This window comes from Heptranchias perlo, chromosome 20 (genome assembly GCF_035084215.1).
Source record: "Heptranchias perlo isolate sHepPer1 chromosome 20, sHepPer1.hap1, whole genome shotgun sequence".
Taxonomy (NCBI): Eukaryota; Metazoa; Chordata; class Chondrichthyes; order Hexanchiformes; family Hexanchidae; genus Heptranchias; species Heptranchias perlo.
In genome coordinates, this window is record NC_090344.1 from 11,322,231 (window position 1) to 11,335,501 (window position 13,271).

At 44.6% G+C, this 13,271-nt stretch overlaps 3 non-coding genes across 3 annotated transcripts; 1 reads left to right on the plus strand and 2 right to left on the minus strand.

The window, feature by feature from the left end:
- Positions 1–534: 534 nt before the first annotated feature.
- trnav-cac (transfer RNA valine (anticodon CAC)) lies at positions 535–607 on the minus strand. The gene has a single exon. It is a non-coding gene; the product is annotated as a tRNA-Val (tRNA).
- Positions 608–8,462: 7,855 nt separating this feature from the next.
- Positions 8,463–8,535, minus strand: trnar-acg (transfer RNA arginine (anticodon ACG)). Its single transcript has one exon. It is a non-coding gene; the product is annotated as a tRNA-Arg (tRNA).
- Positions 8,536–11,162: 2,627 nt separating this feature from the next.
- Positions 11,163–11,254, plus strand: trnar-ucu (transfer RNA arginine (anticodon UCU)). Its single transcript is given in 2 exon segments — positions 11,163–11,199; positions 11,219–11,254. It is a non-coding gene; the product is annotated as a tRNA-Arg (tRNA).
- Positions 11,255–13,271: the final 2,017 nt, after the last annotated feature.

Consider the following 13,271-nt stretch of genomic DNA (forward strand, 5'->3'; position numbering starts at 1 on the left):
GACAAATGATGCCTGCGATGTGTTGTCAAAGCTTCGGTGGTATATTGTTTCCCAGGGATCGGCAGTATTGCGCTGTCTGAGGCGGTATTTGCGGCCTTCCGCCAGCAACCTGTGATTGGAGGGAGCGGGGCCGGACAGGCGGCCTGAATGTCGTTGCTGTCGTGGCCGCACTCAATCCGGGAGCTGGGGAACATCGAACTTCGAAAAACGGATGCGTTTGTTGCCGCGGTTGCCATGCTGTTTAGAACTATAGTTATTAACCGATGCAGCTCTTCAGGGTCCTTTAAAAATCTCTCACAAATCAACAAAAAACAGTCGCAATGAGTAGCTTTGAGAGGAGATTTCTGCACAGGCAGGGCAGGAAACTGAAGTGAGGGAGATATATTTTCGGTATCTGTGTAATGTTTGAGTGTGTGCAGAACTGGACAGAGAAAGGAAAATATACCAGTTCTGTATTTTATTCATATTTCACCACAGAGTGAAATCTTGCGTGTTTTCATATTTATTGATTTTTAGTGGATGACGTTTTGAAAATGTTTCCGCCCGGTTTCGAACCGGGGACTTTTCGCGTGTGAGGCGAACGTGATAACCACTACACTACGGAAACTCTGCTGTGCAAACGGTTATACGAAATGCTCGGAAGATAGTTGCCGTCTTCAAATGTTCTCAGTGCTGGGAGACGGGGCCGGGTCCCCTTCAGGGGATTAAGTTTCACAAAATAGTTTGTTGTATTAATTTCGCAAAGCTCATTAAACTCAGTAAAAAGACGAATAGTTGTTCAAATCGCCATTAATCAACCAATAACTTTCTGTTTCGGACTGACGGAAATCCAGCATGTTTTTCATTCATTCATTCACCAGGCTGAATATGGAAAGTTCAGAGGGGAAGTGAAAAAGGAAATGACGGGCAAAGAGAGAGTGTGAGAATAAACTGGCGGCCAACATAAACTGGCATGTAAACATTAAACGGGCAGTAGGAGCCGTACTCTGATAAGGGACCATAAAGGAGAGCTATTCATGGAGGCAGAGAGGATGGCAGAGATATTATATGAATACATTGTATACGTCTTTACCAAGGAAGAAGATGCTGCCAGAGTCTCGGTAAAGGTAAATACAGTTGAGATCCTGAATGGGCTAAACATTGATAAAGAAGAGGTACTCGGAAGGCTAGCTGTACTTAAAGTAGTTAAGTCACTCGGTCCGGATGGGATGCATCGGAGGCTGCTGAGGGAAGGAAGGTTGGAAATAGCAGGAGGTACTGACCATAATCTTACAAACATCCACAGATACGGGGGTGGTGCCAGAGGACTGGAGAATTGCAAACGTTACATCCTTGTTCAAAAAAGATGTAAGGATAAAGCCAGCATCTATATGCCAGTCAGTTTAACCTCAATGGTGGGGGAACTTTTAGAAACGATAATCCGGGACAGAATTAACAGACGCTTGGACGACTGTGGATTGATTAGGGAAAGCCGGCATGGGTTTGTTGAAGGCAAATCGTGTTTAACTAACATGATAGATTTTTTTGTTGAGTTAACAGAGAGGGTAGATGAAGGCAACGCAGTTGATGCGGTGCATATGGACTTTCAAAAGGTTTTTGATAAATTGAAGCACGGTCGGCTTATCAGTAAGATTGAGGTCCATGGATTAAAGGGGGCAGTAGAAACATGGATGCAGAATTGGCTAAGGGACAGGAAGCAGAGAGTAGTGGTGATTGGTTGTTTTTTGGACTGGAGGGAGGTGTACAATGGTGTTCCCCAGGGGTCAACGCTGGGACCACTGCTTTTCTTGATTTATATTACTGACTTGGACTTGGGTGTACAGGGCACAATTTCAAAATTTGCAGATGACACAAAACTTGGATCGGTAGTAAACAGTGTGAAGGATGGTGACAGACTTCAAGAAGTTATAGATTGGCCGGTGGCATGGGCGGACACGTGGCAGATGAAATATAACGCAAAAAAAATGAGAAATGATACATTTCGGTAGGAAGAACCTGGAGAGGCAATATAAACTAGAGGGAACAACTCCAAAATGGTACAGGCCCAGAGAGATCTGGTGGTTTATGTGCACAAATCGGTGAAGGCTTCAGAGCAGGTTGCGAAAGCGGTTGAAAAGGTATACGGGATCCTGGACTTCATAAATAGAGGCATCGAGTAAAAAAGTATGGAAGTCATGATGAACCTTTATGAATCACTGTTTCGGCCACAACTGGACTATTGTGTCCGGTTCTGTGCACCGCAGTTCAGGAAGGATGTGAAGGCCTTACAGAGGGTGCAGGAGAGATTTACTGGAATGATTGCAGGGATGAGGGATTTTAGTTGCTTAGACAGTCTGGAGAAGCTGGGGTTGGTTGTCGTTGGAACAGAGATGGTTGCGGGGAGATTTGAGAGAGGTATTCAAAATCATGATGGGTCTTGACAGAATAGATAGAGAGAAACTGTTCCCAATGGTAGAAGGGTCGAGACCCAGACGACATAGATTTCAGGTGATTGGCAAAAGAACCAAAGGTGACATGAGGAAAAACTTTTTTAAACAGCGAATGGTTACGATCTGGAATGCACTGCCCGAGGGGGTGGTGAAGGCAGATTCAAAGGCAACTGTATAAGTGCTTGAAAGGAAAAAAATGCAGGGCTACAGGGAAAGGGCGGGAGAGTGGGACTAGCTGGATTACGATTGCATGGAGCCGAATGGCCTCCTTCCGTGCTGTAAACTTTCTACGATTTCTATGATATGTGAGTGTCGCTGGCAAGGCCAGCATTTATTGGCCATCCCTAATTGTGCTTGAGAAGGTGGTGGTGAGCCACCTCCTTGAACCGCTGCAGTCCGTGTGGTGAAGGTTCTCCCACAGTGCTGTTAGGTCGGGAGTTCCAGGATTTTGACCCAGCGATGATGAAGGTACGGCGATATATTTCCAAGACAGGATGGTGTGTGACTTGGAGGGGAACATTCAGGTGGTGTTTTTCCGATGTGCCATATGCCCTTGACTTTCTAGGTGATAGAGGTCGCGGGTTTGGGTGGTGCTGTCGATGAAGCCTCGGCGAATTGCTGCAGTGCATCCTGTAGATGGTACACACTGCAGCCACGGTGCGCTGGTGGTGGAGGGGGTGAATGTTTAGGGTGGTGGATGGGGTGCCAATCAAGCGGGCTGCTTTGTCCTGGATGGTGTCGAGCTTCTTGATTGAAGCTGGAGCTGCACACATCCAGGCAAGTGAAGGGTATTCCATCACACTCCTGACTTGTACATTGTCGATAGTAGAAAGACTTTGGGGAGTCAGGAGATGAGTCACTCGCCGCACAATACCCAGCTTCTGACCTCCTCTTGTAGCCTCCGTATTTATGCAGCTGGTCCAGTTCGTTTCTGGTCAATGGTGGCCTCTCCCAGGCTGTTGATGGTGGGGAATTAGGCAATGGTAATGCCGTTGAATGTCAAGGGGAGTTGTTAGACTCTCTTGTTAGAGTTGGTCATTGCCTGGCACTTGAATGTTACTTGTCACTCATCAGCCCAAGGCTGAATGTTGTCCAGGTTTTGCTGCACACGGGCACGGACTGCTTCATTAGTAGAGGGATTGCGAATGGAAATGTACACTGTGCAATCATCAGCGAACATCCCCATTTCTGACCTTATGATGGAGGGAAGGCTATTGATAAAGCAGCTGAAGATGGTTGGGCGTAGGACACTGCCTCGAGGAACTCCTGCAGTGGTGTCCTGGGGCGGAGACGATTTGCCTCCAACAACGACTACATTCTTCCTTGGTGCCAGGTACGATTACAGCCACTGGAGAGTTTTCCCCCTGATTCCCGTTGACTTCAAATTTCCTAGGGCTCCTTGAAGACACATCGGTCAAAGGGTGCCTTGATGTCAAGGGCGGTAACCCTCACCTCACCTCCGGAATTTAGCTCTTTGTCCAGGTTTGGACCCAGGCTGTAATGATGTCTGGAGCCGAGTGGTCCTGGCGAAACCCAAACGGAGCATCGATGAGCAGGTTATTGGTGAGTAAGTGCCGTTTGATAGCACTGTCGACGAAAACTTCCATCACTTTGCTGGTGATAGAGTGTAGACTGATAGGGTGGTAATTTGCCGGATTGGCTTTGTCCAGCCTTTTGTGAGCAGGACATCCCTGCACAATGTTCCACTTTGTTGGCTTTCCACCTTGGTTACCAAGTGACAGTATAAACTTTAATGAGTTTGTTGTGTTTTCCCTGTGTTGAATTGTCACCCGTTCTCATTTTACAGACGGAATTTTAGGACTTGGTTAAAAATGTTCCGTGCTTGTGATGCAAGGTATCTGGTGCAGCCTTTGTTAAATTCCCCGCCTCAGTAATACAGAAGGGCAACGTTTGCTCCACTCTATCATACAACCCCAACTAGTGCCGCCTCAGTTAAAGTACATTAACTAGTGCCCCCCAATCTTGCACAACCTCAAGTGAGTATATACAAAGAGTGTGCGTTTGTTTGACTGTGATGTTTATGCAGCGGCCGCCGCCAATCTTTCCGTTGCTATGGAAAGTTTGTTAGAGACGAAAATCGAATCCCACCCTGACAGTCCTGAAGAATCAATGTCCATGCTCAGTGCACTCGGCCATCCTCTATGTCAGTGTTGTCCAAGAGAAATTGCTGACTAGCCGCAGGTGTGGCCATGGTGGCATTGTTTAAGTCACATGAACGAAAACATCTTGCACACACACAATATACAGTGAGGTGTACTTCACATGTGTATATTTCCTTACAAACATCTCCCACCATTCAGTAACCTAGGAAGTGAAGCACTCACAACGATCAAAAACATTCGCACACTCTGCTTTTCACCATTTTATCAACAACTCACAAAAAGTTTAAAGTCCACATGCGAATATGAGTATTGAGATCACAGGCCTAAAGACTGTGTCCATGACTCATTTTGAATTAATAATCGCAATTGCAATTAGCCATATCTGGATTCCCATTTAGCCAGATGAGGCTCGTGGCAAAGATATTGGAACAACTGGTCAAAGACACAATGGATTGATTCCACGGGCCGTGTTCTGCTGACCACAAGCACGACACATTCTCAGAACAAATAAAAACAAACCTGCCGTGGACGGATGTCGGGTTTGTTTTCTGGAAGCAGCAAATCAACTGGGCAGAAAAATCACCTCCATCCTAAGGCACAAGAAAAAAATTCGTACAAGCAAAGGACTGAATGTGAAGATTGAGGATTCAAAACCACACCACCAGGCGAAACTGCGATCTCAATACAGCGCCCTCAACCGCTGGCTCATCCTGACTCCAGAATCTCGAGTTGACTGACCCCGATTTTCTCAGTGAGGCAGTTTCACTCTCTCTGGTTCTCGCTTAATCCTGCTGGAAGGCCAATTTCAATGGGTTGAGAACGCATCTGGCCAGGGTAAATTAGAATCAAAGATTGACATGGAAAACTGTAACTGAACAATGGGCGGCCTTTAAAGAAGTGATGGTTCAGGTACAGTCTAGGTACATTCCCACGAGGGGGAAAAGTAGGGCAAATAAAGCCAGAGCTCCCTGGATGACGAAAGAGACAGAGAGTAAGGTGAAACAGAAAAAAGAGGCGTAGGACAGATGTCAAGTTGATAATACAAGTGAGAACCGGGCTGAATATAGAGAGTTCAGAGGGGAAGTGAAAATGGAAAAAAAGGGGCATGGAGAGAGTATGAGGATAGACTGGTGGCTAACATAAAAGGGAATCCAAAAGTCTTCTTTTGGCACATGAACAGTAAACGGGTAGGAAGAGGAGGGGTGGGACCGATTAGGGACCAAAAAGGGGAGCTACGCATGGAGGCAAAGGGCATGGCTGTGGTACAAAATGAGTACGTTGCATTTGTCTTTACCAAGGAAGAAGATGCTGCAAAGTTACAGTAAAAGAAGTAGTTGAAATACGAGATGGGATATAAATTAATAAAGAGGAGCTATTAGGAATTCCAGCTGTTTTTAAAGTAGATCAGTCACCTGGTCCGGATGGGATGAATCCTAGTTTTCTGAGGGAATTAGGGGTGAAAATTGTGGAGGTACTGGCCATAATCTTCCAATCATCCTTAGATACGGGGGTGGTGCCAGAGGACTGGAGAATTGCAAATATTATACCCTTGTTCAAAAAGGCGTGTATGGATCATCCCAGGAACTATAGGCCAGTCAGTTTAACCTCGGTGAAGGGGGAACTTTTAGAAACGATAATCCGAGACAAAGTTAATCGTCACTTGGACAAGTGTGGATTAATTAAGGAAAGCAGCACGGATTTGTTGAAGGCAAATCGTTTTTAACTAACTTGATTGAGTTTTTTGTTGAGGTAAGAGAGATTCGATGAGAGCAATGTGGTTGACATGGTATATATGGACTACCAAAAGGCGTTTGATGAAGTGTTGCTTAATAGGCTTGTCATCAAAGTTGAAGCCCAAGGAATAAAAGAGGCAGTGGCAGTACGAAATTGGCTAAGTGACAGGAAACAGAGAGCAGTGGTGAACGGTTGTTTATCAGACTGGAGGGAGGTGTACAGTCGTGTTCCCCACGGGTCGGTACTAGGACCACTGCTTTTCTAGATATATATTAATGAATTGGACTTTGGTGTACAGGGCACAATTTCAAAATTTGCAGATGACACAAAGCTTGGAAGTGTAATGAACAGTGAAGAGGATAGTGATAGTACAAAGACAGGCTGGTGGAATGGGCAAACATATGGCACATCAAATCTAACGCGGAGAAAAGCGAAGCGATACATTTTAGTTGGAAAAACGAGGAGAGGCGAATTAAACTAAAGCGTTTAATTCTAAAGGAGCTGCAGGAACCGAGAAATCTGGGGGTTTGTGTGAACAAATCTTTAAAGGTGGCAGGGCAGATAGAGAAAACAGTTTTAAAAAGCATATGGGATCCTGTGCTTTACAAATTGAGGCAAAGAGAACAAAAACAAGGAAGTTACGATGAGCTTTTGTAAAACACTGGTTCGGCCACAACTGCAGTATTGTGTCCAGTTCTGGGCACCGCACTTTGCGACGGGTGTGAAGGCCTTAGAGAGGCTGCAGAAAAGATTTATTAGAATTGTTCCAGGGATGAAGGACTTCAGTAACGTGGATAGACTGGAGAAGCTGGGGTTGTTGTCCATGGAGCAGAGAATGTTGAGAGGAGATTTCATCGATGTATTTAAAATCATGAAGGGTCCAGACAGAGTAGAGAGAGAGAAACTGCTCCCATAGGCGGAAGGGTCAAGAACCAGAGGACAAAGATTTATGGTGATCGCAAAAGAATGAAAGTCGACATGAGGAAAAATGCTTTTACACAGCGAGTGGTTAAGATCTGGAATTCACTGCCTGAGTGAGTGCTGGAGGCAGATTCAATTGTGGCTTTCAAAAGGGAATTGGATAAGTACTTGAAGGGAAAAATGCAGGGCTACGGGTAAACTGCGGGGGAGTGTGACGAGCTGGATTGCTCTAGCAAAGTTCCGGCATGAACTCGATTGGCCGAATGGCCTCCTTCCGTGCTGTAACCATTCTAGGATTCAAAGAAGCAGAAACTAAATAACTCAAACTGCCGAAACCCGAGATCTTTAGTCAAACGCCCTCCCAACTGAGCTATTTCCACCCCACTGTTAATTGATCTTTGTGTCCTTATGTTGGAAGAACATATAACCCCAGGGGGAATTGCCCCTCCCGGTCATTCCGCACTTCATATATAAACATCGCACTCATAAAAACACACCCATAGTTCATATATAAACATCGCACTCATATATACACACCCACAGTTCATATATAAACATCGCACTCATATATACACACCCACAGTTCATACATAAACATCGCACTCATTTATACACACTCATAGTTCATTTATAAACATCGCACTCATATATACACACTCATAATTCATATATACACATCGCACTAATATATACACACCCACAGTTCATATATAAACATCACACTCATATCTACACTCCCACAGTTTATAAAAAAACAGCGCACTCCTCCTCCACACCCAATTTAAATGTATCCAAACTCCTGTTTATGGTTCTCACCAATGTCTGAACACTGAAAGTTTAACTGTTTTCCAGATACTGTCCGTCCTACTTTGTATTTTCAGCATCGGATTTCCTGCAGACCGGCAAAGGGAGCGGAATAGCGGTCCTGTCGGTGAATGCTGCTTTCAACGAACGTCTCGGCGTCCAGGAGCTGGCGGGGATTGGAAAGCTCTTGTGTCACACGAAGTGTCTGAACGGCCCGGATACACCTGAAGGTCATCAGCGCGGTGTCCACACCTCGTGCTGCAATGTTCGTGTGTCTGACATCAAACTCAAAGGCGGCTTGTTGGTAAACGTTGTGGTCACAGTTTCTTTTTGTAATTGAACCGAAATCTTTCAAGATGGAATGTTTTCTTTCCTGCTTCACCATAAACAATATCTTATTACGAAATTTGATTCTTCGTTCCCCAGTGTCAGAGATAAAATTGCATGAACCCGAGCCAGGTAGGAGTCGAACCTACAATCTTCTGATCCGTAGTCAGACGCGTTATCCATTGCGCCACTGGCCCAAGTCATGGGAGTTGATGCATTTTATTTCACTTTTCATTCAGAATCAACCGACAGGTTGACAGATAAAAACAGCGAAATGTGCAAGCGAAATCGAAATGAACCAAACGGCCTCAAAATCCAACACACAGTGGCGAGTATCTGACAGGTGTCAGTGAGAGGAGATGGTGAATTTGCAGCTTGATTTGGCTCCGTGGCTTCGCTGCTCAAAGTGCCTGTTTCGTCGGGTCCTTTATTGTCTTAAGCCTCCGATGTGATATTTACCCAATTTGTGAGTTCAACAACAAAATGATCTTTAACAAAATAATATTTGTATTAGTTTCGGAGTCAACAAGGAAAGGATTCCAGAACTGCAGTGCGGAAGTGCTCCTTCATTGAACAGATGGAGCTCTCACACAATGTCTCCGAAACACGTTTCGAGGATACTGTTCCAGAGGGCTGATTTTACAAACTACTTTAGTTACAACCAGCAACCCATCTCCATTAAATTTGCGAAGCGAAACTCGTTTCAGAGCAGTTTCGCTGTTCAGCTTTTGTAAAATTAGCAGAAACTCATTCTGAACACATCATAGTATTAATGAGAATATCAGGCACATGACAATTGGGATGGAACCGTCTCTTACAATAAGTACAAAGTATAATCGATTACAAAGTGAAAAAGCCAATCCAGTCTCTCAGTCTCTCTGTCACTTTCTCGGTGAGTGAACGTAAACCAACAGAAGAAGCTAAAACAAAAAAACTGAGCAGTTTTGTTTGTTTCCTTTTCCTTCGGGCGAGTACAGTTGAAGAGAATGATTTCTGTTTCCTGCTGGACAAATAACTGGAAAGAGCAGTGTATCAGGTTCCCATGGTACCCAGTGAAATATCCACGTTTATATATCACATTTTCACTGATACCTTCCTTCCTCACTAATTATAGGAAACTTTTGGGAAGGTTCAATCACACTTCAGAAGTCCAGAAGCGCAAAGAAAGCTGGACATCTCATAGTGACGTCACCTACAGGCGAAGGAGGTTTGCAGGTTTTACCTGGAGCTGTAAATGTATAAACTCCTTCCAATGTACAAACTCCCCTCACCAACAGCAATTCAATTCTTACTGATCTGAGACTTTGGTCATTTATGGTGATTAAAGTTTGTGGAGTTAAAGCAGCAGTAAAATCCGTTCTGCGTTATGTACATAGCCGTTCAGTCAATATAAAACATTGTCATCCGACCTACCATGAGCAATGCCACACGGGGTGTGTTAGGAGACAGTTCTGCCTCCAGCAGTTGTTCTCTCGGTCACACATCCGGCATCACCTCTCGGTCTCACACTTCAGAGTCACGCCTGCATATAAACACATTTCTGTTTCAGATTTTTACCTGAAGGTCGACAAATCACAAGTCAAGAGGTAGGGAACAAACAAATCAAATATTTAAGAACGTTAACGGATAGAAAATTCACCATAAATGACTGAAAAAAATGAAGCAAACGGATCAAGATCAACAATTATCGAAAGTTAACAATTAAAGAAAGGAGAAGGGGAACCGATCAAATCGCTCCAAATAGTTTTTGAAAAATCCTTTTGGTTTTCATCTTAGTTTCTCTGTTATGTTGGGGACGGACATCAAGAAATATTTTTCGCACCATCATAAAGACAATTAGAATACAAGTTTCACAAAGTCAGCCTTAATCTTACTTATACGATCGCATGTTTTGTGTTTGTAAAACCTGCAATTGTTTTACCATTCTTTAAGTTTAGAGAGATGCTCTGAATATATGTTTTACATTGAAACGTAAGTGGATTAATAAAATAAAATGAGGAAATTTGTTTAAGAACATGAAGAGCTGCTTTTCCATGTTGGATATCGCGGTATATTTATTTACACAACTGTCATTTGTGAAATGATGGAATGTATTTATTTCCATATCTGTACGGGTAAGCAAATCCCCACTGGATCATTTCCAGGAACCAGGCAAGTAAAAAGTTAGTTTGTCAAACCCAAAACACCCGTTGGGATTTGCTGATTGAAAATTTCAATGGAAATCGAGATCATCATAAAGCATTGGAACAAATATACCCGCTGAGGTTTCGGGGTTGTAACTGATTTATTTATATCACTGAGTAACCTATTTTAAACAGGGTGAAGCTACAAATCTAGCAAAGTCTGGGTTAGAGAAGGAACTGATGAAAGTATCCAATTTAATTACACTGATTCCACAAACACTGCACACCACATCCCTTAAACATTGTTAACTCTTTCTACATAAAACTGGAGAGGGTGTAAATAGAAAGTAACAGAAAAAAAGCTCATTAATGTATCAAACTTAATTTTGATATTGTTGCACAAACACTGAACATCTCATCCCTGAAACACGGTCCCGATGTAAAATCAGTCGGCAGGACCCTGAGCCACAGTGAAAATGCTGTGATTTCAACCTGGTTCAAAACACGCAGCCTTCTGATTTGGAGTCAGACGCGACTGTTCTTGCACCAGGCCCACAACAAGCGGCTGGAGCCGGATCCATTGGAGGGTGATCCGTGCAGACTGCCGCCGCGGCTCTGGGAATGTGAGAAGCGGAAGCAGGAGCAGCCTGACCGCCTCAACCACAGCACAAGATCCCCGCTCTCGGCAATGTTGCATAACTGACTCTGTGGCGCAATAGATAGCGTGTTGGACTTCTACTTAATGATTGGAGGAGGTATTCAAAGGTTGTGGGTTCGAGTCCCACCAGAGTTGAATTTTAGTTTCGGGAGCTGGGAAGTGATATTTTGCAGCAAAACCGCAACAGGATCATTAATGTCCGTCAAGGACGGGAAACTGCTCCCTGCACTTCATCTTACACAAGTGGCTCCAGTCAAACCAGAATTTATGATTCTAAATCCATTCTGAGCTGGATTGGCGAAACACTCTCAAGGAGGAGACTCAACATCATCTCAGACCGAAAGTCAAACTGCTGGACTTCCGGTTCTGTCAGACTGCATGTTCCATCAGACAGGTTTTTAACTGGACACATGCATCTGGCTGCCGTGCGAGCATTGGCGCTTGAGGGGTAGAATTCTTGCTTGTAGTAATTCTGTTCCTGTAAAACTAGCTCTAGAAGTGTCGGATGGAAAGTATCCTGGCTGAGCGGTCTCAGGCGCTGATTTAAAGCTCTAGTTAATTCGCACGATTTGTCGATGGATCAAAATCATAATTTGCGTCACCAAAACCGCAGCCTCCCTCCTGTAAACAAGTAATACTGAACATCTCATCTGCGAATACAACAGCGTAGTCCGGAGGAACCACGTGGCAATACAAATGAATGGATGCATTTTGGAACACACCAATTGTACATTTAACTCCGGTCGAAATGTTCACAAGCAAAATGATTGTTTGATCTCGGTGAGACTCGAATTAACAACCTCGGTATTTCCCGATCCTGTACTGTCATGTCAGGACCGCGCACTGACCGATTGCGCCGCTGGAGCCCGGTCACTCTGATCACCTGTCCCACTCTGCTGGAAAGCATCTTAAGGTGAGGGGCCCTTCCCTGTGGAAACGTGTCCAGTCACTGTATTGAAACTAATATCTGCACTTCCACTTTAAGCTTCTTTCACATCCTCTGCTCCATCGCACGACAATCGGGTTTTCTGCGAACAGGTCAAAATGAACATTGCCAGAAATTCTATCAGTGGTAGCATTTGTACCCAGCGCCCACGCAGCGATTGGATTTATTATCTTCAAGCAGTGACTTCTGTTCGGACAACGCCTTGCCAGTCTTTCACGTTTTGTTTAATGCCCAAATAAATAAATTGGAGCTGATTGACCGCATTTACGCCGTGCTGGGGTTGTTCTCCTGAGAGCAGAGAAGGTTCAGAGGAGATTTGATAGAAGTGTTCAAAATCATGAAGGGTTCAGATAAAGTTAATAAAGAGAAGCTGTTCCCGTTGGCGGAAGTGTCAAGAACCAGAGGACACAGATTTGAGGTGATTGCAAAAGAACCAAAGACGACATGAGCAAAATTTTATTTACGCAGCGAATGGTTATGATCTGGAATGCGCTGCCTGAAAAGGTGATGGAAGCAGATTCAATCGTGGCTTTCATAAAGGAATTTGATAAATACTTGAAGGAGAAAACGCAGGGCCACGGGGAAAGGGACGGGGAATGGGACCAATGGGATTGTTCTTACAAAAGGCAGGTAAGGAATTGATGGGTCGAATGGCCTCCTTCTGTGGTGTGTTCATTCCATGATCAATATCATTTGACATGCAGTGAATGGACCATCCCTGAAAGACTGGCCCGCGTTAAAACAGAGTGACACTGAAACGTGGTGAAAATGTAACAACCCCAACGGAATTCGAACATGCATTTTTGGGATTTGGAATCAAACGCGCTACCGTTGCGCCACGAGGATCACAACGAAAGCTTGGAGCCGGATCCATAAGAGGGAAATCAGTACCGGCCACCGCAGGGACTCACAGAGGCGGAAGCAGTCGCAGCAACAGCGCAGGAGCCCCGCTCTCTCATCCAGCCGCTGCCCGGTCCCGGCCTGAGCCCTGTCTGGGAGCCGCCTGCCGGTCTCTTTTACTGAACGGGACCGATCCAGTTTCAGCTCACACACAGGCTCAGGAATCCAACTCCTGAAAGATTCACTTCTTTAAACCTTGTTTAGATTCAGTGAATTGGGATTTAATTCAATCCTCATCTGCCCTCCCCTCTGTCAGTTCAGGACTTTATTTAAACCGATACTTGGAGCTCTGTTTTACAGGGTGTT